We start from the raw sequence: 5,928 nt of genomic DNA, 5'->3' as shown, positions 1-5,928 counted from the left end.
CGCAGCCTAGTGCAGACGCAGGCGTGAGCCAATGAGACAGGGCAGAGCAGAGAGCTCCGGGAGAGCAGGGCTCTGAGCCGGTAGGGCCTTTGCATGGACTGTCTCTTATCCATACGTCATGCATGCATGCCTAGACACTTCAGTCTTTGCCACCCCATAGACTGTAGCCCGCCAGGCTTCTCTGCCCATGGGATTTTCCAGGCAAGAATACTGGGGTAGGTTGCCATGCCTTCCTCCAGGGGATCTTCCTGACCCAGGGATCGAACCCACGTCTCCTATGTCTCCTGCATTGCAAACAGATTATTTACCTGCTGAGCCATCAGGGAAGCCTCATCCATCACCTCCCCCTTTCAACAACAGAGAAATCAGTTGTAAAGTCACAGGCACAGAGCCCCTTTTAGCTTATCCAGCTGCTGGGAGCCTCTTCTTAGGGACAAGCTTGGTTCTGTAAATGAGAACCAGATTATCAAAACTGCTTTGGATCCGGGGTGCTGGTAATGAATGCCTCCAAACTGGATTTTAGAGAGCCAGAAACTCTTGGGAAATGAGGCATTTTGTCAGTTGCTGAGACTGGCCTCAGATGACTCAAAGGTGACACCTAATGTCACTATAGGGAACTACATAAGAATCTTAAATAGTGATTCTGGGAAAAGAGGGAGCCTCCATAGATCCTTGTCTTTCATCCTTTTCCGGTTAGCTCTGTGATTCTCGAAGGAGAAGCCATGCTAAACAGGGAGAGCTTGCCAGGGTTGTACGAAAAGATCCTCTGACTCAAAAACCTGCCCAAAGTGAAATGAACACATCCTTGGCCATGGGATGCTATAGTTTTTCTCTGTCCAAATAAGCTGGTGATGATTTCATGACTATGTTCTTCTCTGATTCCTTTTTTTTTTTCCCAGAAAAATTCACATTACTATCAAATCAGAACACATAATTCAACAAGCTGTCAGATTATCTAAAAAGAATGACCGCAAAAAATGTCACAAACAACACCTTTTATTTGTTGCCATTAAAAGTCTGAATTAAAAAAAATATATTGGAGAGGTGGCTCATATCCATCAGTTTGTTCAGCTTTACTACCTGTCTCATGCCCAGCAGCTTTTCCAGAACTGCTACCTACCTTCACCGTGCAGCTCCATGAGTTTTTCTAATTCAAATTTGGGCTTCTCCAGCATTTTTACTTTTCTAATAGATACATCATGGAGTGGAAAAGTTGGCAAGAATTTTCTGTGTTTTTTCCAATGCTGTCTGGAATCAATGTATTTGATTCAATGGTAGTTTTGGTTGTGCTGGTCTTCACTGCTACGCTCAGGCTTTCTCTAGTTGCGGTGAGCGGGGGCTACTCTTCATTGTAGCACGTGGAGTTTCTCACTGTGGAGGCTTCTCGTTGCGGAGCACAGGCTCTAGGTGCACGGGCTTCAGGAGTCGCAGCACATGGGCTCAGTAGTTGCGGCTTATGGGACTCCAGAGTGCAGGCTCAGTAGTTGCGGGACATGAGCTTAGTTGCCCTGCGGTATGTGGGATCTTCCCCGACCAGGGATTGAACTGGTGCCCCGGCGTTGGGAGGCAGATTCTTAGCTGCTGCACTAAAGAGGAAGCCCTGGAATCAACTTATTGACCACCTTTTTCAAGTCATTTATCTGCACCTCTCAGGCCATGATTTCCATCAACCTCTTGCAGGTCTGGTGGACATTTTGGTGCTGGGCATAGGAGCCTTCCAAATCTGATTGTTGCATTTTTTAGTAAAACCCACACAGAACAGATGAAGCAAATAACCATCGATAATCTTGACATCAACATGAGCTTTAATCATGGTCTGCCATTTTTTTAACCATGGAGCATATTTTGTCAATGACGAGATCCAGGCCATGGAAATTAGGCAGTTTTTGCCCTGAACATCCTCAGTAATGAGTCTGAATTTTCTCAATGCAACTTCATCATCCTACAGATCAACAAGGGTCACTTCAAAAACACAACCCTTGAGGCCATCAGATACGATTTTGGTTCCTTGAGGTCTCATGACAAATGTTGTCCCAATATTTCTTACACTGAACGCAGCTGGTGCTTTCACATCATACCAATCTTTCTTAAAAAATGGGCCGACCGCTTTCATCTTGGCTCCCTTTTCACCACCTTTCATAAGGCTCTCGTTCTTGTGCTGCTCAGACAGCCAAAAGACTGACTCTTTTCTGACAGTATTTGCTTAATGACAACTGCACTTGAATAGCAGGAACCTGAAAACTTTCCGGAGACTAACATTTGAGGAGGGCCCTTCAGTCAGTTACTGTGTTGGAAGTCACAAAGTCCTGCTCCAGTCAGGGCCACTACGGTGGAGGCATTTCCCTCCATAAACCGGAGCAACCTTTCTCATAGTAAAGGTGGAAAATCAGAAGCCACCATATAAATATGGGCTTCCCTGGTGGCTCAGATGGTAAAGAATCTGCTGGCAATTCGGGAGACCTGGGTTCAGTCCCTGGGTTGGAAAGATCCCCTGGAGGAGGAAATGGCAACCCACTCCAATGTTCTTGCCTGGAGAATCTCCATAGACAGAGGAGCCTGGCGGGCTACAGTCCAGGGGGTCGCAAAGAGCCTGACATGACTGAGCGACTAAGCACGGCACAGCACTGCAGTCATTCAGATCCGGGTAGGAATCTGCTCGATCTCTTACCAGCTGTGTAGCCGGGGACACATTCCCTCATCTCTCTGAGCTTCAGTTTCCTTGCTTGTAAAATGGAGATGATTAAAACTATTTTGCAAGATTGCTGTGTAGACGAAATGAGATGTTGTATGCTTGGTAAGTGTTAATGTTATTTCCATTATGGGTATTAATAATATTTACTGAGTCCTTATTAATTCTTACTAAGCATTTGATATGTGCTGCCTTTTTAATCCTTACAACAACCTTAAGAAGTCACTAATATTTCTATCCCAATAGGACAGGAAAAACTGAGGTCTGAAGAGAATGGTCAAGGTCATGTACTAATACGTGGCTAAAGTGAGATTCACACCAAGGCCACCAACAGCAGAGCGCCCACAATGAATCACTATTCTATAATGGCTGCTGTATGTAATCATTTAGGAGAGCCTTCAAGATTGAATATACTCATTACAAAATGGGCAAAGGATCTGAACAGATATTTCTCCAAGGAAGATATACAAACAGCCAATAAGCACAAGAAAAGATGCTCAACATCATTAACCATCAAGGAACTGCAAATCAAAACCACAATAAGGGCTTCCCTGGTGGCTCAATGGTAAAGAATCCACCTGCCCATGCAGGAGACACGGGTTCGATCCCTGCTCCAGGAAGATCCCACCTGATGCGGAGCCACTAAGCCCGTGGGCCACAGCGACTGAAGCCCAGGCGTCCGAGAGGCTGAGCTCTGCAACAAGAGAAGCCACCACAATGAGAAGCCTGCGCACCGCAACTAGAGAGAAGCTCCTGCTCGCTGCAATTAGGGGGAAAAGTCTGCACACAGCAACGAAGACCCAACAAGGCCAAATGAATAAACACACAATAAAAATTTTTTTAATTTGACATATAAGTGAGTTTTAAAACCTTCATGTTTGGCACAGAGCTCACACATATCAAGTAATCCTTACTGAGACACACATCACAATTTTTATTCCAGGAAAGCAGACTTCATGGACCAGGTCCCAGGACAGATGCCAGCTGAAAAACTAAGAACTCACCAATGAACGACCTAACTCATTCTAGCCACATGCCAGACGCAGAGTCAGCTACCTGAGGGCTCGGAAGCTGAGTAACGTCTCTGGACGCACGGTGGTAGGCCCCCTTGAAGCACCCCGTTAAATTGCTCACAGACTGTCTTTATCTCTGTTGGCTGTGGGGCTTTGCTATCTTGATGAGAGAAGGGCGTGGTTTCCTGCTTTCCAGGAATAATGCACGCTGCATCACCCTGAGTGATCCAGCAGTCAATTTCTTGCTCTTCGGATCATCCTGTCCTATTTCTAACTGACACAATTTCTCCAGGGCTCTGGAAAGTTGGAGGAGGGGGACATGCCTTCTCCCCTTGACACTTACCTCTTTTTAACCATCAATTTACCTGTCTGACCCTAAGCCAAAATTAATGCTAAGGATCGTAGGGTACATATGAAATTTACCAAATCATCAGAGTCTCAGTCTGTTAGGGCTGCTATAACAAAAACACCACAGACTGGGTGCATTATAAACAGCAGAAATGCAGTACTCACAGTTCTAGAGGCTGTAAGTCCAAGGTCAGGGGAGCAGCGTGAGCAGGTAAGTGGTGCAGAGTTGCTGCTGTGGCCTCACAAGGCCCAAGGGGAGAGAGGAGCTCTTTGGCAACTCTTCTTTTTTTTTTTTTTAAATTTTAAAAATATTTATTTATTTATTTATGTTTGCCCTGGGTCTTTGTTGCTACCCACAGGCTTTCTCTAGTTGTGGTAAGCAGAGGCTACTATCCATTGCAGGGCACGGGCTTCTCATTGTGGCGGCTTCTCTTGTTGGGGAGCACGGACTCTATGTGTGAGGGCTCGGTAGTTGTAGCCCATGGGCTTAGTTGCTCCGCCGCACATGGAATCTTCCCAGACCAGGGATCGAACTTGTGTCCCCTGCATTGGCAGGTAGGTTATTATCCACTGTGGCGCTCTTTTATAAGAGCACTAATCTCATTCAGAAGGGCTCTGCCCTCGAGACTTACGCACCTCCCAAACACCCGACATCTGATGCTGTCACATTTAGGGTTAGGATTTCAACATGTGACTTTGGGGAAAACACAGACATGCAGACCACAGGAATCTACAAAAGTAGAGAGTAAAGACATGTGCTGATCTAGTGAAGAGATTCCACCTTGCCTTTCCCAAAGCTCCCACTTCCTGTGAGGAGAAGGTAGGAATGCTGTGTCACACACTTCCAGGAGACGACACTCCCATCGTCTTTCCTGGGAAGGTGGCCCCCAGAATCTGAGCAGGCACAGCCTATTGAGGTTGTAAGCTGCAGGTCTGAGCAGAGGAGATACCCAGTGAAACAAAGGATCCTTACATTCATCTTCATATTCTCAAAACATCACCTTCAGCTCTCAGGGCAGCACTGAGCACTGCCTGGGGCTTCACGGACTGGTAAATGGTTGTTTCCCCAACAGTATTGTAAGCATTGAAGTCAGGGAAGATAACTTATTTTTCTTGGAATCTTGGAATATTTATAACCACACAAACAGTTACAAATCAAAACTTCAGACACATGCAGTGGCAGGCTGCATAAGAGCCCTCCAAAGAAAAAAGTGATACCTTGCATAACAAAAGGCACTTGGCAAAATGAGTCTGCAGATTGAGTTGAGCATCTTGTGATGGAGAGACCATCATAGACTCTCCAGATGGGCTCAGTGCAGTCACAAGCGTCCTTATATGAGAGAGATAAGAGGGTAAGAGGCAGAGAAGGAGGGATCCCAACAGGAACAGAGGTTGGAATGATGGGGGATCATGGGCCAAGGAATGCGGGTGACCTTTAGAAAGAAAGGGCAACCCTAGAAAAGGTAAGGCAATGGATTCTTCTCTAGAACCTCCAGAAGAAAGGCAGCTCTGCTGACCCAATTCGGACTTTCCATATCCGGAGCTATACAAGAATAATTGTGGTTGTTTTAAGCCATTTAATATGTGGTAATTTGTTACAGCAGGATAGGAAATACACTTGGCACCATCTTTCTCCTCCTTTTCTCTCATCATCTTGGTGAACACTGAGTTCATTGATGTAATCCTTATTAAAATGAATACATGGAAGGTACTAATTAGTACCTTCCATTACTGGACTTTCCAGGTGGCTCAGTGGTAAAGAATCTGCCTGCAGTGCAGGAAACATGGGTTTGATCCTTGGGTGGGGAAGATCCCCTGGAGGAGGAAATGGCAACCCACTCCAGTATTCTTTCCAGGACAATCCCATGAACTGAGGAG

The 5,928-nt window shown here is 45.9% G+C and overlaps 1 pseudogene; it reads right to left on the bottom strand.

Annotated features, from left to right (window-relative positions):
* LOC106503572 lies at positions 1,010-5,724 on the bottom strand (annotated as a pseudogene).

This window comes from Capra hircus, chromosome 25 (assembly GCF_001704415.2).
Source record: "Capra hircus breed San Clemente chromosome 25, ASM170441v1, whole genome shotgun sequence".
Taxonomy (NCBI): Eukaryota; Metazoa; Chordata; class Mammalia; order Artiodactyla; family Bovidae; genus Capra; species Capra hircus.
This window is presented reverse-complemented; position numbering and strand designations above follow the sequence as displayed.